Source organism: Equus przewalskii, chromosome 6, assembly GCF_037783145.1.
Source record: "Equus przewalskii isolate Varuska chromosome 6, EquPr2, whole genome shotgun sequence".
In the NCBI taxonomy this organism is placed as follows: domain Eukaryota; kingdom Metazoa; phylum Chordata; class Mammalia; order Perissodactyla; family Equidae; genus Equus; species Equus przewalskii.
This window is the reverse complement of record NC_091836.1, coordinates 63,378,795-63,401,496: the sequence shown is the minus strand read 5'-3', so window position 1 is coordinate 63,401,496 and position 22,702 is coordinate 63,378,795. Positions and strand designations below refer to the sequence as shown.

Genomic DNA, 22,702 nt, shown 5'->3' with positions numbered 1-22,702 from the left:
GTCTCACCGAGTTCAACTTAAATATCACCAGAATCCACTTATCTGAAGAGGAACACTTGTAAAGATTGTTTTTACTCTGTGAGTACCCAATGATAAAGCATCTATGTTGAAATGAATATCTTAGAAAGAGTTTTATTTTGATTTGAATAAATATTAAAAAAAAATAATGCAAACATTGAAAGCAGGCTACCTTGAAAAAAACTCTGTCAAATCAGAGCAATGAATTTCTCTTCTCACGAAATCACAAGAGCCCAGTCATTTCTACAGACCAGAGATAGTGTCTTAATTGTAAATGAGTTTTGCTCCTATAAGTGATGTTAGTAGAAATGTAAAGTGATACTAAAACTAAGAGTGGAAAACTACCTGCAATTCCTCCAAGGATAAAATAAGATCAGCATGCAAATGAGTGATCACTTCTAAATAACAGCAAACTGTTAGCCTTACACACTGTTGAACAGTTAAAAAGCAATGCCTTGTTTGTGCTTCTATACAAAGGTGATTATATACATTTTACAGATGAATAAACTGGGCCTCAGAGAGTTTCCCAAATCCATATAGTTAATCAGTGGTAGAGCTAGTGGTACCCAGTTCTGCACTCCTCTCCAGGTCAAGTATAACTTACCACTGGAGCACAGACATGGTACCTACAGGCTCTAAACACCTGATGGTGTTGATTTCACCTAATCTTATAGAAGCAATACTTTGTGATCTTTTTTTTTTTTGGCATAACTTGTAGTTTGTAAATCACACTATGAGAAAAATAAAAATAAGGTCAGAGTAAGCATCACAAAATAGCATTTCCTGAATTCTCACACATTTCATGGAAGTTTCAGGTCCTCATGTTTCTTTCAAATGTTTATGATAGGCAGTAGGGTACTGTCTCACATGTATTCTAGAACTGATTTGCTTATTACTATTTAATACCCCCATAAAATTATCTTCCTTTTTTGTCTAGGATAGAAAAGTAAATAAATAAATAAGTCCTACAGGGTTAAAGACCACAAATGTGGCAATTACTGCTAAAGGTCAGGGCTGAGAGCCCTGGTATTTATATGAAGGACTCTGGCCTAGAAATCTCCTCCCTTCTCTTCCTCCTAAGCCAGCTTTTGGCACCAATCCTCCCAGGTTCTTATATTCCAAACGTCCCATAGGGATTCTAATGAAACAACCCCATCATTTTCCCTGTTACTTTTATTTCAGGTTTCAGATGTCAATTCTTGGGACCAGGCTGAGAGAGCCATCTGAGTGACAGGTATTTTACTATATTTTTGGTCACCTCCTCTCAGTTCCATCTGTTAATAGATGCAGGGTGGGACTGTCCTATCTGTCTTCCAAATAAGCCTGAGATATTAGATCAGATTCCCATTAAACACCACATAAGTTGGGTAAAACATGCCTACAATGATAAAAAGTTTTCACAATCATTAATAGAGAACCTTTTAGTAGGGAGATACTGTCTCATGCTTTGTGGATACCATGAGAAAGGAGACAGGAATAGTCCCAGATATTATGAATCTTACAGTCTAGTGAGAAAGAGAAATATTAAACACATTATCACACGAAAACTGAAACTTATAATCAAAGCAGTGAAATTACATAATATATAGTTAAAATTGGGATAAACGCTTTGAAGTACATGACTGTGGGAGCTGACCTAGTCTTGCAGAGCAAGCGGTGGAGTGAGAGGAGGTTGGGTGGAGCCTATCTAAGCAGGGAAATAGTTAAACTAAAATGGGTCTAAGACCCTCAAAATGAGGCTAGCAAAGAATGAGAGCATTTAAAGATGTAAAAATAATGCTTACATTATATTAAATATAAATGCATTAAATTAAATTATATCTATGGTACAGTATCAGTTAAATAAAAATGCTTAGAAAAGATTAAAAGTAGATAAACCAAGATATAATAACTATTTCTGAAGGCTGGTATTGCTAGCTATTTTAAAAAATAGCTTTATATTTAAATGCATAAAATTTAAGGCAGTAAACCCTTAGAAACAGGGGAATGAACTGGACTCCCTTGGGGAGGAGGAAGGATGTTTTTCAACTATGTGTGTTGCTTTATTATCTGTACCATTTCATTTAGGAAAATAAACATAATAAACAAGCAATCATCTAGAGTAAAATATATTGTAAGAAAATTTCAATACAAAATATCATTCATATTTAAACATAATACTTAATGGTAACTATCAGTGCATTGAAATAGAGCCTCAATAAATTCATTTGTCTGGTCATCATTACATACAAACACAGAGTCAGTATTGAAGAATACATAAAAGCTATCTTATTCTTATGACTAAAACTTTAATTCTCAGAAATAAAGGCAGAAGGCAATTTGAAAGTAATCAAGGATGACATTTATAAAATATCTAAAATATGCCAGCAACTGTTCAATGTTTGCTCATACATTTTATTTTATTTATTTTTCACAAAACCCCTGAGATGTTTTACTATACTAATTTACTAAATAAGATCAAACTGAGGTATAGAAAAGTGAATAATTGGTTCAACCTCATAAACTAGTTGCACCAAAGTAAAAGCCTCTAGAAGTCCTAAGCATTAAAATTAGTATGGTATGTCTTCACATATATATATATATATTTTAACAAAAATAATATGAAAACTGGGACAGGCCCAGTGGTGTAGTGGTTAAGTTCATGCTCTCTGCTTTAGCAGCCCAGGGTTTGCTGGTTTGGATCCCAAGTGCGGGCCTACACTCTGCTCATCAAGCTATGCTGTGGTGGTGGTGTCCCACATACAGAATAGAGGAAGACTGGCACAGCTGTTAGCTCAGGGACAATCTTCCTCACCAAAAAAAAGAAAGTAAAATAAAATAATATGAAACCATACTATGTATGTAAGAAAGTCAATCAATATTCTTACTTTCCAACAACCAATTTGACTTTTTTTATTTCTTAAAAGAATAATAATGTTGCCAGTGCCCAAGTTTGTCCTTAGCAGCCCTATTCAGTCATATAGCACCTAATGGCAAAGCTAGACTGCAAAACTGGCCAGGCCTTTTCAATGTATCATTCTTTCATATTGAGTATGACATGGAGTATGGAGTAATGATGTCACAGAGCATGGGGGAGTTCTCAAAAATCAAATGGTTAAAGGGGCCGGCCCAGTGGTGCAGCGGTTAAGTGTGCAGATTTCGCTTCAGCAGGCTGCGGTTCGCTGGTTTGGATCCTGGGTGCAGACATGGCACCACTTGGCAAGCCATGCTGTGGCAGGTGTCCCACATATAAAGTAGAGGAACATGGGCATGGATGTTAGCTCAGGGCCAGTCTTCCTCAGCAAAAAGAGGAGGATTGGCAGCAGATGTTAGCTAAGGGCTAATCTTCCTCAAAAAAAAAAAAAAAAAATCAAATGTTAAAAGGGATAAAAGTGGCTTTTTATGATAGGAAACATTCTTCATGTTAGATGAGTGGAGGCATTTCCTCCTTTTGAACATTTATTGAACATTTCCTATGTGCAAAATGCTGTGATTAGCTCTGGGAACACAGAGATGGATGAAACATGGAATTCACATGTTGTTGAAAAAGGAATACAGGTAAAGAGACAATGACAAGGCAATGCTATGCGCTGCAAAAGAAATAAGGAGAGATAAGGTAGTAATTCCGGTAAGTGTGGTCAAGGAACACTTCCAAGAGGTGGTGATGCTTGAGCAAGGCTTAAAGGAAAAGGTGGAGAATAAGAGGAAACACGTACCACTGGTTCAGAGACAGGAAACCATGGCCTTGTGAGAAATGTGGACAACTTCCTATGGCTGGGGCATGGTTGTTCATGGAAAAGTGGTTGTATATAACCCTGAATCAAGACAAGAAAGCCCAGGCATTAGAGAGGCTGATAAACCCTGAAGAACTCAGGCTTCCTCCTAAAACGAAGGCATGCCACTGAAGGATTTGAAGGGAAAGAGTTATATGATCTAATTTATTTTATAGAAATTTCACTTAGAGTCCACAGCCAAAGTTCCAGATTCTAAAAGCTCTCAGAAGGTTTCATAGCAATTGTGTTTTTCTCACAGTGTGACATTCCTCTATCTTCTTCCTACGATGTTTAGACTTGAAACATCTTTGAAATAATTAGCTACATAGTCTTTCCAAGTTAGTCCTGGAGCATAGTTCAGGGGAAGTGTGTGAGTGTGTAATGAGGCCAAGTTGCCAATAAAGATGTCCATATTGTGGAGTCAGGTAGCTGTGTGGGCAGCCCATAGACATCGAACAGATGTCCTGGAGCTCTAGTACACACAAGGGCTGAGAGGTAGAGTCTAGATGCCATCCTTCGTAAAGAACGTAATGAAACTGCGGAGTTAAATCAATCAATCAGTGGTACTTGCTCAGACTTGCCATCCAGTATACTTAACATTAACTAGAGGAGAGTGAAAGAGGCAAGAGGGAAACAGTGAAAAGACGTTAAGGAACATCTGGCCTAAACTATGGTTTTGTGAAAGGTTATATAATCAAATAAAGGATACCAAATTCTGTCACAGTGTCACATTTTCCTTCGATCTAACGTATTTTATGTTTGTTAGATCATCGACTTAACAATTGGGACAACTCAAACTCTGGATGGAGGAAATGAAAGTATATTTAAGTGACCTGGAATTAACAACAAAATACTTTATTTTCCTAAAATCTGTGACAGAGTCAATTTTTGGTTAATTATCAGACTCAAATGAAAAACATGCAATGATACCTTTTAAAGTATAAAGCAAGGCACCCATCAGCATTTTAGTGTATGTATCCATCTTAAGGTTATATAGGTATCTCTGGGGGATAAAGTTGAAGGATAAAGTGGCTGAGTCTCCTGCATTCTCTGCCTTGACTAGTGTTAGGAGTACTCAAGACAACAAGAGACAGATGCCCGCCTGCATTCAGAGCAGCTATCCTTACTATAACCTAGAAAAACAATGTTATTCGCAACCTTTTCCACAGATGAGAAAAACTGAGATTGCAAGAGATTAAATAATTTTCCCTAGGTCATAGCCAAATAAGTTGGGAGGTGTCGTTCATGCATTGGTCTGTCTGCCCACAAAACTGTATGTTTTCCATTATCCAGCTCAGTCTGTGCAAATGTTTCAGGAATTTTTCTTCCTGGCTTGACCAAACCCTAGATGCTTTCTTTTTCTCTTTCTATGCAGGAAAATGTCGAGTTATTGGCCTCCTCCCCATACAGACTTACACATTCTCACAGATCTGTGGCATCTTTTTGAGTCATTTATAGTTTGTTTTTCCTTTTTGGCCTGGAGCAAGGGCTAGTGTAATAAAAGATAAACAGAAAAACACTTGTGCTAGCATAGCTCTCCCTCTGTTTCCAAGTATCTGATCCTTTGGCATGACACGCTAATCACTTTTCAGTCCTTTGATTGATATTCATGTAGCACCTTGATTGATTAAAGGTATTAAGGTCCAGACAGAAAATCTTAAAAAAAACAAAAGCAATTTAATTCTCAATCTGATTTTCCTTCTGCCAAGTGAAGCCCACCTGTGGACAATGATTTCAGACATTAACCAAACATCAAGACTCTTGGAGGAAAGTATCTACTATTGTGTTGAAAATTGAGTATTCTCAGTTAGAAACTGGTCGGCATCAGCAGTTTGTGACTATGGCTTTAACAGTAAGAGAGAAGTTCTGGTAAGAAAAACGGCAATTAAAATCAATTTCAAAGCATACCAGTGGAATGGATTATAAAGCAACTAAAGTAGAAAGAAAATTGCCTAAGAAGATATTTGTAAAACATAGCAACTAAAGACTTGGTAGAAGCTTTATTAATCATAATATTTAAGTGAAGAAACACATATTCTGATCAAACGTAATTGCAAACAAACAAAGTAAATAACTGTTGTTTGCTTTAATGTGTGCTTCTGCTATAAGTAACCTTCCATAGAATATATTAGCAGAAACATTGATTATTTAATGAAAGAAACCACTGAACCAGGTGTGGTGTCACAACAATGTTTTGGACCTCACTCGGTGCTAACTTGCTACATAAATTTGAACCACGACTACCTGTTCCTAGCAAGAGAGTGGACCTAGAAAAGTGGTTCTTAAAGTGTGGCTCCAGACGAGCATCATCATCATCATAATTATTTGAGAATTTGTTAAAGATGCAAATTATTGAGCCCTACCTGATTCACTGAATCGGAATACTTGGGAGTGTGGTCCAGCACTCTACATTTGAAAAAGACCTCTATGTATATTGATGCACACTAAAACTTGAGAACCACCGAACTGGCTTATCCATAAAGTATCTCTAACATCAATATTCTCTGGTTACATAAGTTATTTTCCGAAATAGCTTAACTCACGGCCAACTAGCTTCAGGCAATCTTCTAGTACCCTTGTTCTCACAAAAGATATAACCAAGACAATGACACGTGAGAAAATATCAGGAGCTGAATTTTAAGAAATTGGACATATTAGAGGACGCTACTAGGACTCTAGACTCTACACTTGGACTTACACTGATTAGGAGTTACGAAATGAAAGACATAGTCTCACAAAAAACTCAAAGGTTAAAAAAAACTTAGAATAAAAATAGCATATTACCAGAGTAGTAGAGTCAATCACAGCCTTCAGATATTGGGATATTAGAGCTGGAAAAAATCTTAAGACTATATTTATTCCTACTGTTGCATTTTGTTGATGAAAAATCTGAAGCACAGATAAGAGCTATAAATTGTCTCGAGTCAGATTGTGAGAAAATAAAAACATGCTGAATCTTCATGTAATAGGTGATTTTAAAACACCGTTGAGCTGTATCAAACGGATTTGTTGAGGGGAGGTAAGACAAATTGGTTTCTGTATGTGTATGACTCTGCGCACTTCACTGAGCAATTTGGATATACCTTTAAAACATTCATGTAGGAGTCCATTTACTATGTCACTGCCTAGAGACATTTTTGGAACTTCTAGGATTAATTTTCAACTTAAAATTATCTGGAAATGAGTCATGTTCAACCTATTCCATCATATCTTGATTTCTCATTATACCATGAATCAGAAAGTTAGTCTGAGACCTCTATACGTGGCTGGATCTTATGTAACCTTAGCTACAGCTGACAGCAGGTCTGGTCTCATGCCTGAAAACACCACAAAATAAAACAACAAAAAACAGAACAAAAACATAGTTTTCCAATTATCATAAAGCATTTCTACATGTAGCTCCATTTAGTTTCTCATAAAAACATTATTGAAAGACATGACACAGTTAACCTGTGTTTGGTATGTTGGTGAAATATAATTTAAACATAAATGTTCAGTCATTGAGGTGAATAGCCTACTTAGATGCTGTACGATTTAATGAGGCCAGCTAGTCTCCGCTAATGTATGTCAACTTAAAAAAAAATCATTCAACATAAATTTTTCACTTACTATGTGTCTGGTCATGATGCCACACCTTGAGAATATAAAGATAAATAAGATAACATCCATGTCTCAAGGAATTTATAGTCGAAGGTATCAGGAAAACATAATCTGATCATTGTCATGAAACTGCCTTTTTTTAACCTAAGCATGTACAGAATTCATCAATTCATTTTAGTGACCAAGTCAATGATAATTTAATTCAGAATTTCTAAGGTAAGATAAACTTTAAACAGTTGTAGCCATAGTTAATGTAAGCAAACCATAGTTAGGATCCAGGGCCAATTAATGTTTAAATATTTCTGATATTTCAGGTAGATAATTAATTACATTAACATACTATTTCTTTTATTTTTTAGAGAAAACATGGCATAAATATTACCTGTATTTTTTAGATAAGGAGTGGAAACCAAGAACCTCTAGTGACTTTTCAAATTCAGACATCAAGTCAATGAGGGATCCAGGATTCACAACCAGGGCAAATTCTGAGCTCAAAGTATTTTCTACTCAATTAGATCATTTTGTTTTTTAGGGAAAAAGAGAGTAAGAGAAATAGAGGAATGGTGAGGAAAAGGGAGAGAGAGAGAGCGAGAGAAGAGGACTGTAGACATTGAAATCCCTCATCTATAGGAGCACGCAAGTTGTTTAGTCAATCTGATAACCTACTAAATGTGCGTCAACTTAGACTTCACCCAATTCCCAAGGAACGGGAAAGTTCAGCTAATCCAGAGAGTGAAAAATGGAATAGTTTTCATTCTCTTCTATTACTTTTTCAGCTCAAGTCATCTAGGTCTTCTGAAGTATATTACATCCTATATATTATGTTACTTGATTTTAATTTTAATATTTTTTTAAAAATCCTGCCACAGAGAGCAGGTAGCCATGGGCAGTAGTGTGCACCACTACCCACACAACCAATTTTTAGAATCTGAATAAAGTTGGAATGTTATATATATATAAATAGTCTAATTTACTATTGAGAAAGGATAGAATAATTTATCACTTGCACGGACTGGATCTGGGGGACAATAATGATGAATTCTGAAACACTTCCTTCGAGGAGTCTTAGTCTTTGTCAGTTCAAAAGTATTCATCCCTTAATGTCCTTTTCCCTAGAGAGAATTCCTAGGAACATACATGGAGAATCATAACTTTATTCATAGACAGAAGGAATAATAGCATTTTCTTCTTTCCAGTAAGAAGAAATCCAATTATTCTCAATTATAGAAAGATGATACATTTTTGGAAGATTGGTATCTTTGCCATCTTTGCAATCAACGTTGCCACAGTCCATTATTGTTTTGAGATACCTTCGAGCAGCATGTCCCTCTCTGGCTTAAAAATTCATGAAAGCTTCTTTGTATGAGATAGAATTTCTCCACATTTTGGCACTTGCCCACTTTTTGCAATATCAGATCCTTGCTCTCCTCCATATTTGCCCTGCATTCATCCTCTACCTATTCTCAACAAAACAAAACAAAAAACCTCTTTGTTCTCCTATCTCTATAAATGTTGTATTGGTCCCAGGCCTAGCGCATCTTTCACGCACTCTTTTGACCTTGTGAATTTCTCCTTCACAACCAAGGTCAATAATTGCAACCTTTCTGAAACCTTATTGTAGTAGAATGGATACTTACTACCATGATATCTAGTATTCATTCTTCTGTTACAGCACCCGTCATATTCTTTTTCCAAGTATTTTGTCGCTTGTCCAAGCTCCTGAGCTCGGGGAACATGACGTAGACTTGTCTATAGCCCTAGCATCCCACGCAGAATTGGAAAACATATGTCGATGTCATGTGTTCTACAGAATAAAGGATCGTATGAAACACAAGAGGAAATAAGGAAAAACAAACTCTGGTAGCTTTGAGACTTTTTTTTCGATTATTGGGATGGAAACAAGAAAATTATACTTAACACTTAGAAAGTGCTCGCCAAGTGTCAAGTGTTCTAAGTGTTTTATATATACATATGAACACATTTAATCCTCACACCAACTTAATGAGGAAGACACTAGTATTATCCCGTTTTACAGGTCAGAAAACTGACACACAAACAGAAGCTAAGTAACTTACTTAAGATCACCCAGTTGGTGCAGAGAAGCATGATATGAACAGGGTGGTTAAACTCAAACACCACATTCTACTACCCTCATGGGTCCTAAGAAACAGATCTAGCAGTAGTTGAGAAGTATGCATTCACTTAGCTGCACTTGCTACAGTATGAGCTTTAGTTTAGTAATTAGAAAATAATGTGCTGGGGATAGATCAAAGGATAAACGAATATCCTCGATCTATTACTAATTATCATTGACACTAAAGTCTTCTGGTTAGGAATTTTGTGACCTTTTAGGAACTTCCCAGGACCTCAATTTCCTCCTCTCCAAAAGAAGAATAATCATAAACCCAATCTCATGGATCAGTTGAAGATGAAAATAAACGGTGCTCATGAAACACTAAGCACAAAATCTGCCACAAAAAAGTCAAATTAGAAACTAACAACCAGAAACACTGGCCATCCCTCCCCTTGTTGATTTCTGTCAGCACTGCCACATTTAACTGGTCAGGAATTTACATGGCAACCATAGTGATAGAGAAAGGGGAGAGACGCAGTGAACTGGAAAGAAATGGGAGGTGAGGCGCTACCCTCTTTATTCTTACAGGCATCTTTTTTCTTTGTTTAAATACAAAGTGGCAACTTGAAAATCAAGGTTGTGTGAGACAGTCCTGTGACGTATCTGCAGACTCTCTCTGTTACCTCTCTGTGAGGCTGTCTTTCAGATGGCATATTAGCTCAATACTTCACATCTTGTGACTCAGGTGCTGTGTGAGCACTTTGTCCTGGCCATCCATAATCCACCTGAATTCTGACCCTGATCTTCCTTCCCTCTGTTCTTGCAGAGAAATATTCAGGTACTGAGTTCTTGAATTGCGATCTCAGGTTCATTCTCTAAGCTTCTGCTTTTTCAAACTCTCAACAAAAGCTTAGCCAAACAAGAGATTTAAATTATGCACAACCTGGAGAGAGGAAAATGAAAGGAAGTGAAAGACACTTCCCTCACATGCTCACCTCTGCTCCTGTGAAGTAGGCCTTATGTTGGAATCATAAAGAACCTTTTGTGCCTTTCCTTTTTCCCTTCTCCAAAGAAGGGCTTCTAATTGAGGTTCTCTTAGAGGATTAAGAGAAAGAAATATGTCTGAGGCCACCAAAATCAAGGTACTGGTGACCTTTCAGCATCCCCTAAAGAGTATATTTAATATAAGCCAAATTCACCATACGCTTCCCACAGCTTATGAAAAAATTTTAAGCTTATAGTTTTACTGTGTTGCTCTGAAGAAAATGCTGATACTTACAGACAGATGTAGAGAAAAAGGTTTGTTTTTACACAATCATATAATATTCAATCTCTAAGTTTATGTAATAGTTATTTGACTCCCTTGATATTTCTCTACTCCACATTCTGGGTCTTCCCTGCCTATTGCAAACTGAAAATACAACTGAAAACAAATCAAATATTCAGCAACCTAAAAAGATCTCCTCACTTGTCCCCAGGGACTAACTCCAGGGAGAAATGCAATAATATTATATCTTTTAGAAACAATCCAATATACCAGTGTCGAGTATAACATTCACTTGTTGTATGTTATCTTTATCTTTCTAGAATCCTGCAATTCATAATTAGTGTTTCTAGGTTGATTTTTTTTAATGAATCTGAATATTAGCCAACTCTCACTTGGATGATTTTATTTAAAAAAAAATCCTCTCAAAATGTAACTTTTACCAATTGGCAATATACTGTGATTTTTATTATTTTGTGGATGGTTATGATTTCACCTTTCACTGTTTCTTTTTCCTGACCAATTCTGATTATGTCTCAAGACGTCTTCTTAAATGCATTCTCAAATGCAAAATGTCAGAGGCAAATAAGAGTCAAGTTTTGAACTCACTGAGTAGCAATGATATAATGTTCCCAACTTTGCATAAAATAATACTATATTCATCAAACAGAGTTTTCATATCAAGGTTTCCTAAAGCTACTTATTCTGTGGTCTTGACTAATGTCAGGTCAAGTGCTCAAAGGACTTCTGGATGGCGTAAGTCCAATTTTTTAGTACCCATGCAGATTTTTTTTTTTTTTTTTGAGGAAGATTAGCCCTGAGCCAACATCTGCTGCCAATCCTCCTCTTTTTGCTGAGGAAAACTGGCCCTGAGCTAATATCCGTGCCCATGTTCCTCTACTTTACATGTGAGACACCTGCCACAGCATGGCTTGCCAAGTGGTGCCATGTCTGCACCCAGGATCCAAACCTGCAAACCTGGGGCCACCGAAGCAGAATGTGGCACTTAACCACTGGGCCAGCCCCCATGCAGATTTTGAAATTAATAAAAAAGATTTAAATGTATAAAATTACCTATATAAGTTTTTTCATAAAGCTAAAATCCAGACTGAGCTGAGATCCCTAAAAATGTTAAAATAATAGAAGAAGATAATTTATGCATATTTGCAACAAAAACAAGAATATGGAAGAGAGGAGTTTGTTGTCTTGGGCTAGTGATATATTTTTTCCTTCTTCTCCCCAAAGCCCCCCAGTACACAGTTACATATTCTAGTTGTACGTCCTTCTGGCTCTGCTATGTGGGACGCTACCTCAGTGTTGCTTGGTGAGTGGTGCTAGGTCCGCGCTCAGGATCCCAACAGGTGAAACTTTGGGCTGCTGAGGCAGAATGCACCAACTTAATCACTCGGCCATGGGGCTGGGCCCACAGTGATATAATTTTTAATAAAAACTGAGAGAAGCAAAATTATCCCATGAATTTTTGCTTTCAGTAAAAAAAGCAAGTATCCATTCATACTGTAAATGGCAACACAAACGTAGGATTCCAGCCAGGATTAAAATCCATAAGACATAGGAATATAGTTACAGAACATATACCTATGCAAAGGTGTTCATCAGGTGTGACAGAAAAACTGCTCTTGGTAATTATTCAAAAATCCCGGAGAATAGGAGAGTCTGCCAAAGACTGATGATAAGAAAAAGTAAATTTGTAAGTTTATCATCCACCCAAGAAAATTCGATAATAGATCATCATGCATACAGTCTGTAAAGATTTCAAAAAAGAAGTAATGATTATTAGAAGCCTATATAGGTTTACAAGAAGTCATGCCAACAAAACTTTTTTTAATTGAATCACTTTACTAAGGAATTATTTTAAGAGACAGTAATTTCATTAAAGATTTGATGAAGTCTCAATTGACATAGATCCTTACCAAGAGAATGAAAGCATGTAGAATAAAGGATGCATAGTTAGATGGATTTTTAGTTTAAGCACTGATGACAATTAATGTGAATCATTGCTTCAGTGCCAAACTAGAGGTCATTGGCAGGTTGTTGCACTCCATCCTGTTCAGGGTCATACATGCAAATGCATAAGACATAGAAAACTCACTGGTAAATTCATCGATGACACAAGGCTGAGTGGCTAAGCTAGTTGGGTCAGATCACAGATTCAAGGTTTAAAAAGGTCGCAGCACGTTGGGTCCAATAAGATGAAATTTAGTTATACAAAAAAATTATGTGCCTACTATGTGCAAGTAGCAATGGAACACACAAAGATCTATCTCACGGTTTGCCAAACTTCTGTGATTGTGATTATACGAATTGGTAACTAAAAACACAAATTCTTATGCACCATCCCAGAATTGCTAAATGACAATAGTCTCCATGAGAGATTAATGGAAAGCTATCATTACTTTTTTTAAAAGCATGTCAGGTAATTTTAATGATTGTGAAGGTTTTGATAACATTGATCTATGTGAAAAGCCCTTAACCTCAAGAAATTTGCGGTGGAGACATACACAGAAAATATCTGTAAAATTCGTGTGTACAGTAAATGGTTATATGTGCGAGAAAGTTAAATCCTATTCTTATTCTCCTCTAAGTTATAAGGCAGAAAATATAGAAAGGATTTTAAATGTTGAAAAGTGATTTTTCTCAGCAATGTTAACACAGGCAAAATTGCAATTGTTACTTAAATCTCTGTCTTTTTTTTTCATCCCAAAAGGTAAATGAGAGTTGCTGTCTCTGTTTAACTGGGAGAGTATGTCCTTTTAATGTTCTTCTCAGTAGTTTTCCTTTTTTACCTAAAACTGTGGTTGGAGGATGTGCTCAATTAGTTGAACAGAAACCAAAGGTAAGGAGAGTCCAGAAGATCGGAGACACATCAGTCACACTTTACTACAAATATGAAATCTGTGTTGACCACAAGAACACCTGGACAAGGGGGCCAAGGTGGTCAGTGACGTCAGAAAGAGTCGCATGTGAGATTCTCATCCTTGTGTACAAGATGACGCCACTCTAGAGTTTTAAGATGGACACACACATGCAAAATGGTGGGTGTGTAAACAGGTAGGGCATTTTCTGGTTCTCCTTAGCTGATTAAGTTTATTTCTCAAGTCCCAAGCTGAAGATTGGTACTTCCTTAGGTACCCTACACCAGATCCCCTGAATCAGGGAGAATATTCAGTTCACCATTATGTGGGCATGCTTGAGGCTACTGAGAAAGCTATTGACACAAAATCCCCTCAAGTCAAGACTGTTTCAGCTTACCAAACAACCATTTATAGTCAATCACTTTAATGCAAAATACCTAGAATGCGAAGCAGCACTGGGAATATTATTTTCCTTTTTGTATTGGGAAGGTTGTGTTTTCATTGTTGTAAGGGATTCAAACACCAGTGATAATAGGGGATCCAAAAAAAGTCATTACAAGGAACAAATAATGAATTGGAAGCATTCAGTCTAAATTAAAGAAACCTAGGGTATATGACATAGTCACTGTTGCTAGGTATTTGAAATATATAAATTAATATAAAAGGATGACCTGACAATCTTTGGTGCCACAGTAGGTAAGACAATTGAGTTATTCTAAATGACACATTTTATTTAGAATGATTAAGCACTATCTTATTACTTGAATATTCAATGGGACAATTATCAGTTTCAGAATACTTTATTTTGGACTATTGCGAAGATAGACGAGTGGGATGGTTTTTTAAATTCTTGCTTGTAACTAAACAATAATGATGAAAATAAATATTACTATTAAAGCAAATACATCAATATATTCATAAATAAACACTACCTCGGAAAACTAGCCTAGAAAACTGGAGAGTTTGTATTACTACACCTGCTCACTCACAGCTTCAATTGACACATAGTAGGCACATGATAAGCTTTCTTTAAAGCTAGAGATAAACTGAGGAATATATCTCTCTGACAAATGTGCAGCCTGCCAGCCCCTGAAGGCATAGACTTGAAGGCAGCAACACCGAGATGTCCTCAGTCTCTGAAGCAAATGAGAAAGGTCCAAAAATATCCGGCTCCTCAAACACGTTGTTTTTTTTTCAACTTAGTGTGATTTATGCAGAGAATCTGTAAAATATTCCAGTTCATCAAAAGTCTAATTTACATATGTTTAAAGGACACTGTGGAAAATAATTAACTGAATGCATCACAATTGAGAGAGTGAATGTTGACTGGGGATTTTTAGATCCTTAAATGGAAAACTAGGAGGTCAAATAAGTATGTTGGCTTGGTAGGGTAAAAAAGAAAAAGAAAAGAAAAGAGGCATGGAGGGAAGGAGACTGACGGTGGGGGTGGGGCGGGGACTCGCTGTCTCTTCAATGCCTCATATCCTAAAGCCATGTGAAATTAAGGGCTCTTTATTCCTTTTTACCCAATTTTTTTATGAGAGAATAATTGTGTTGCTTGCTAGCCATCAACTTGAAATATATTAAAACGCTTACAGATCTGCATGCATCTAGTAACTCATCTCACTGAGGTCTAGCTTACAGACCTACAGGGAGAGGAACATTTGCTTGTGAAAACCAAGCTAAATCCCAATCAAGACTGTACTCCCGTCCCTGTCACATACACAGGAACTCGCAAATGAAAATTCAGAGATGAACAATAAACTTTTCTTTTAACTATTCATCTTTAATTTCATGTGTCCCCCAAGTAAGCAATATTTACAGTCCAAAAATATCAACATAAAATTTTACATTGAACTTTGTCACTGTTTAAGCATACACTTTTACTAATTTTCAGGAACACAACATTTAGTGGGAATTATCTGAAGATTTGAATACTCAAGATTTTTACTTGTTATATTAAAACTATTTTAATGCACTTTTTCTATTTCCTCGAAATGATATGGGAGCTGGCTGCTGACGAATAGAATGATTTTATTATACCTGATTCTACTTCAAGGGCAATAATGGAATAAGACACCTGAACTTCTTTTCACCATTTAGGTCTCAAACAAGTGGAGCATTACATGATAACTTCTTGAGATCACATCAACAATTATTCATTTCTGTTTGTAGTCATACTTCAAGCTGTAGGTAACATACTTGGAAAAGCAACTGTCAAAATAATGTTTTTCTGCTATTTTTTAAAAAGGTGCAAAGAGTTATTGGTTTATACTGGCTATGTGCCTAAATGAGTAAGAGCAGCTGGAGAACAGCATTGATAAGACGGGGGCTGCCTAAACGGAGACTGAATTTAAGACCTGGAAAGCAGAGCTACCCCTTGATCCTAGCCAGCATGCTCTTTAAATAATGCATTCAAGAATTAACCGAATGACCTGCCGTTCCACTTCTCAAATTTGTTTTTCTTTTTGATAGAGTAAAAAACAATTAAAGCAAATCTTGATTTAACTGGATCTCCCCTTTCTGACCCCGATTCTTCCAAATTGGAAATAATCACCTGGAATGATCGTGTCCTTTATTTGCACAACACCTCCACACTCACAGTATATATTTAGAGAACTCCATTTCCCAAAGGCATGCCCTTAGCCACAATCCTTCCAAAGAGTTGTTTCCAGCCAGAGATATGCCCCCTACACTAAGGCCAGTGCTGACCTGAAAGACAGAGAGAGCTGTGCTCAAGAGGAATAAGCAAACAAGGCTCAGGCTGTTGTAGTCTGGTAGGTGATTAGCTGGATTAGAGTCTGAAAAAAGGCATAGGAAAGAACACCTAACAGCTCTATTTTGATCTAGAACAAAGGCGTGCATTTACCCGTATCTACCTATCTATATTTATTTATTTACTTTCTTTTGTATTCTCTTCATATGTTTACATTCACACATATATAAATACTGCCTCAAGCACCAACATGTAGATATATTAAACTATTTTTATATATAAGCTATTTGAAATGCAGTATAAGTACCCCGAGGAAACATGTCATTTTATTGCTTTCTTTATGAAGTTTTTTCTTTATTGAAGTATCTTGATACTTTAATCTGTATAACATATGTATAAAATATGTATTATTGAATACACAAACAATAACATAGACATACTTTTTAAAAAATATATGCACACAAAAAGCAAAAATTTGAGGTGAAAGAGACAGGCTATATCAGGCAATAAAAGTCAGGCATAAAGTGAAGAAATTTGTACCTGTGACTAACAATTGATTTGGGAAGCAGAAAATACCGTTAGAGGAAGCCTTCGGAAAACCAACACCCCTTTGTAATATAACAGAAAATTAGCAATGCCCTGTCGTCGACTTGGAAGGCTCAGCTAAGAATATTAAAGTTACTCTTCATGACCACTAGGTGGCTCACTCTTTATATCTACGCCTGAATAGAGATGTCACTGTGGCCCCAGAGGTTGGACGTGGTGAGATTCTCACCAGAGAGTACAGAAAGGAGAAAAATGACCCCTTCAAAGCAAACTTAAAGTCTTGAACAAGGAAACAAGCGAGGTGCTCCCCCATCAGTTCTCATCAGAATTGTCTTTACAGAGACAGGATAATTAGAAGAGTTGGTCTTAGACTAGAGACATTTAGAAAGCCGGATGGAAGGCTGTCTAATAACCATTCTGCATCCATGTCCAAACAGTCTCATATACTTTTCAGATGCACTCAAAATGTGAGAAAGATACCTGGGGCAAAGAAAAAGAGTGAGAGAGAGGAAAGAAAACATCACCTTAAAACTAAAGCAACAATAACCACAAACCACATTATTTACTTTTGATTGAATTTGGAATCTGAGTGGAAGAAAAAAGAAGGATTAGGGAAATAGAAATAAGCCAGCAAAGATGGAAAATTTAACATGGAGAGGAAGTTCACTTTCTTAGGTGTGCAAGATGGCTCTGTGCAATCAATTTCTCTGCCAAACTGCATTTCAGCAGGGAGAATATAATAGGGCAGTAGCCACAGAAGCTTGCAACACCATCCAATGTATTGCTATAAAAAGCATTACCATCTGGATCCTAATTCTCCTCAATATTGAAACCGTAAAGCATTTTCTTCTCTTCATTCTAATTTACAGCCATCACTCAGTACAGCCCTGAAGGGTGCATACAATATGCCATTGTTAGAGCTACTGTATAATCCAAGGCAATTTGGGGAAAATCAACTTGTGAGTATAACTATGTGGTTTTCTTGGTAGTCAGCACCTGTTTGCATTTTATGAAAGCTTATAAAGTTTTTCTTGTATTTTTCTCTTTTCCTTTTGCCTTGGTCAGCATAGGTCCGTAAAGTCACCATGCATGTGTGGAAACGTCTGCGGACTGCACCATCAATCTCACCCCATTGATTGCCGAGAATTGAAGTGTGTGTGATATCACAGTACTGAACATTAACCTGCTTCTTTGATCCAGTCTGTAGTATTCATCCTTTGCCTTAATTGTAAAAAATCCCCCCAAATAGCAATTTACCAAGTTACCCAAGAAAAGCCATCAAATGTAGAGGAGAAAAAAAGTGTTGCAAAATTAAGAAGGCTGGTGACAAGGAGCCAGCATAGTGACAGAGAAGTCATCACCCCTGGCTCCAAATAAAATGAAATTGATTCTCTCTCAGCAAAGACAGCTCAGAATGGCTATCCATAATGTGCAAGCAGCTGACATCACAAATCGACATCAGGGAGAACGTAGAGTGAGGGAGACCAAGAACGAGAAAGAGAGCTCAATAACTGAGTTAAATTACCTTTCGCCCAGAGGCCTGGTTAAGAGAACATCTATGGATCTCTTAGGTTGCTTGCTGAATTGGTCACCATTGGCAAAGAAAAACAAAAAGTGTGTTCTCTCTCTCTCCAAGATTCCATTCCAAGTACACACCACCCACCCGACATCAAAAGAAAGAATTATGTGCCCTCTATCTTCCTTGCTGCTTCTGATCTCCTGATTTTACCAGGAGCAACACTAATACCTTAGGCTGAGCCATCAGCTGCCACAGCACCATGGAGAAAGTCATATGAGCAGGTTTATTCCAAGTTTTAATATGAATCAAAGTGTGAAGTAGCAAAAAGTAAAGTTTTGCTTTCTTGATGTATGTGTTACTGTATAGCAGACAGTAGAATATACTTTGCCAAATTATTTTAAGAGCAGCCAATGGAGAAACCATAGATAATATGAGAGATGAAAGCAGTGACACAAAATATATGTTAAATATTTGTCATGGACTGAAAGTCTCTATTGAACACTGCAGAGGGATTGGTTGCATCAAACATTAATGACAAGTGAAGAAGGCAACTCTTCTTTCTTTCCTCTGCCTTCCAAAGGGCCAACAGACAGAAAGCACCACACACATGGTCTTTTTGCTCTGAGGGTCCCTAGAGTTATTAGAGGAGAAGGTACCTGGCTGGCTGAGCTTGAAAATTCCTGACCCCAAGTGATGCCGTGACTTTCAAGCATAAACCTAGATCTGCCTAGTGTCGTGTGCCATGCTCCCACATCAGAACTGACCTCATCCACATCAAGACAGGCACGCCATCAAGACACGCTATGGCTTGGAGGCACTTCCCAGAAGGGTAATGAAAAAAGACACTAACTTTTACAAGAGCAGTGCACAAAGTGCTGCCTGTAAAAACAGTCACAAAAACCTGCGTCTTCTGATTAACTCACTGCTTACCACAAATTCCTTCAAAACCTCACTTTTAAACTCAGTAACAACTCAGAGGCACCATGAGCCTGACTGGCATATAGAATGCATGTCTTCTAGAAAACTCTTTCCTTAGGATCATTTCAACTCAATTGGCTAAACTATGACTATCATCCCCCCATGGAATTTTTTGTGAGATGATGTGCATGAAATAATTGAAAGGAATATTAAGGGATGAGGATGATAAAAAGTTGCTCAAATTTTTCTCTATTATTATTATTATTATTTTTTTGCTTAGAATTTTAGCTAAGAAAACATGCACAGACAAGAAATGTTGGGGGCAATAACATATGCAGGTTAACATTATTAGAGCAAGGAGGCTTAAATCAACAAATCGTTTGTTTGGAGTTTTACAAAGAGATTTGTCAGCTAAGAATGCATCCTAGGATCTAGCTCATTGAAGCAGAAGAAATTTCCAGTTAATCCTCTACCATAACAAATAATCAGTTTACCCACCTTACTGCAGCAGACAGACTTATCTCAACCAGAAACTTCCCCTCTTCAAACCCACATTATCCAGATACGCATATGAGCTCAAAAAGATGAAAAGACATTTGCTTCCTGGCTTTCTCTGACAAATACAGCAATTTGCATGAATATTAAACTTCTGTGATTCAGCAACTTTCCCTCCTGTCTATATTACCGAATGTGAAATGCTGAGGAAGAGTTTGAGTCATTTGGCTCTTATTTAAGAAGACAGAGGTATGTTTTTCACAACCGAAGAAGAGAATATTTAAAGTTCTTTAAATTACACAGGCAGAGTTGCATAACAATTGTCAACTAACTCAAAAGGTCGGAACGGCAGGCACTCCAAATGCTGAGATGTCTGTGAGTGAAAACCTGAAGCTGAGTTTCACATTTGTGGAACATTAATAAGGGTGGGGAGAGAGAAGGAGAGTTATCATCTGCATCAAAACTTTAATCAGAAAAATCATTTGTGAACTATCAAACCCTTGGCGTTCTGCTTCCTATAGCGAAAGAGACTTTGTCAGTTAAAGTAAATGCGATGACGGAGAAGGTTTTCCGATACCTAAAAACAAGAAATTGCAAGCGCCTACCTGAAAGTGGACTGTGAGACAGCTGGCGTTAGGAGAGAGCGACTGGGAGGCAGTCTTACCTTCCTCACGGAGCAACCTCCTCCCCAGGCTGACCGGCTTTTGGAAGAGGATGCCCTCTGGCCAGGGCTAGGGAAGCAGCGGGGAAGAAGTGGCTGTCTGCCACTGGCTGTGACAGCAGCGTGTTCCCAGGTCCCTCGGAAACTGGGCTCCAGCGCTGCTCCAACAAATCAGGCAGTGGCCGCTGGTGCCTCAGCCGAAGAGGCTGGGACTGCAGTTGCTAATGCCGCCTCACTTGAGGGGAAAGCGCTGGTGTGTGTGTGTGTGTGTGTGTATGCACTAACTGCCGGCTCCGGGCTGAGCAGATGTGTTCTGCATACTCAAAATGTTCATGCCGGGAGGAGGCTCCTGCACAGACCCCAGCCTCCCCGCTCAGGAATGCGTCCACTGACCTTGCTGCCGGGGATTCTGGCTGAACAGCTCCCTCATCAATAGATTTAGCAATCAATCAAAGAAAGGAGATGGGATCAGCCTTACATAGAGAAGAGGGCTTCCCTCATACGCACTGAATTTAAAAAACGAAAAGATCTCTCTACTCAACGTTTTATACCTAGAATTGATTATTTTCCCCCCTTCAAGCCCCTATGTTTTGAGCATCGAGTCTAACTGACGGGTCCCTAAGTTCAAACTTTTCAGGTTGTTTCCCTAGGCAGGATAGAAGCCAATTCAAAATATTTATTTCACAGAAATCTATCAGATGCAGACTTGGATTCATAATAATCAAATTGTGGTGGTTTAAACTAATAAACAACTTTCAAAATCAGGAATTCCATGTCATAGTAGAAACGTTTGGGACGAGAGGCAGAATCTGAATTCAAATCCAACCTAGGTTTCCCTTAAACTTTAATCCAATGCCAAGTATGAGGAAAGCCCTGGGCGATGAGTGAATCATTTAAAGCGTCCACGAAAATGCTTTGAAGGTGTAAAGGGTTAATTGTAAGCCCAGAGATTTTTTTTTAGAAAATGCCACAAAAAACATGGAAGGCTCTTTGAGAAAGAAAGGAGACTTTTCAGGGTATATAAATAATAAATAATATTGGAAAGGTTTATTGCCAAACTCTGCACTATTCCCTGTGACTTCAGATTCTAGAACCAACCCCTCTGAAAAGTTGGAAGACAACTTGCCAATGAACGTGTACTCTTTATGTCCTGTCTCTGCAACAAGGCTGGAAAACTAAGGCTGAAGTTATCTTCTCTCAAATTAGGGTCTACCACTAGCAATATTAGACCAGACTCAGATCAAAAAATGCCACGCAGTGGAAAACAGCAGAAATGGGAACCATGATCCTTGGCATTAGTCTGAGATCTGTCATAGAGTCCTTTGATCCCCAGGCTTTGGTCTACCATGATGATGACAGCAATGACCATTACTGCCACCACCACAACACACGCTCGATGAAATGGAATATTGATTGAGTGCCTACTACTTACCAGGCACCTTCTAGGCATCACGTATGTATTAATATTTTTAATCCTCATAACAACATCATAAGGTAGATAATAGTATTACCCCCATTTTGCATGTTAGGACAGCAAGACGCAGAACAGGAAAGTCAGTGGCTAATAACCTTTTCAGAGCTCATTTTTATTAATTTATGGAACTATGGAAAGTATTTAACTTTTAAAAACTTTTTATTTGGGAGTAACTTCAAACATACGGAAAAGTTGCAAGAATAAAAATAATATAAAACACCTATATGCCCTTGGCTTAGATTTATTTATTGTTAGTGTTTATTGTATCTGCTCTATCATTTGATCTATAGTTAGACAAAGAGAGAGAGATTTGAGCCATTGAGGATAATATATATATGCCATGCCCCTTTACTCGTCATTTCAGTGTACATTTTATAACGGTAATGATATTTCTCTATATAATCAAGTACTTTTATCAACTCAAGTAAATTTAACACTAATATAAGCTTAATCTAATTTATTAGCCATTTGTCAATTTGTCGCTTGAACTAATAATGTCCTTTACAGCATTTTTCTCTCTAGGAAAGTGTCCAATCTAGGATCAACTATTGCTTTTAGTTGTCACATCTTTTTGGCCTCCTTTAATCTGGAAATTCCATAGCTGTTGTTTTGCTTTTATGATACTTTTTAAGAATTCATTTCCCTCTTTTTTTTTTTTTTTTTTTCCTGAGGAAGATTCACCCTGAGCTAACATCTATTGCTAATACTCCTCTTTTTGCTGAGGAGGATTCACCCTGAGCTAACATCTGTTGTCAATCTTCCTCTTTTTGCATGTGAACCGTGGTGACAACA

At 37.4% G+C, this 22,702-nt stretch overlaps 1 protein-coding gene across 4 annotated transcripts in view; it reads right to left on the bottom strand.

The window, feature by feature from the left end:
* The window catches only part of TENM4 (teneurin transmembrane protein 4), a 2,704,309-nt gene extending 2,683,479 nt beyond the window's left edge, over positions 1 to 20,830 (bottom strand). Inside the window, exon 1 of one of the 4 annotated variants that reach the window (XM_070625735.1) lies at positions 20,440 to 20,830. The gene's annotated coding sequence lies outside the window, so the exon portion shown is untranslated. Of the gene's footprint in view, positions 1 to 20,380 lie in introns of all 4 variants that reach the window. The other 3 variants (XM_070625734.1, XM_070625736.1, XM_070625737.1) reach the window with 3 other exon arrangements.
* Between the last annotated feature and the right edge of the window lie 1,872 nt (positions 20,831 to 22,702).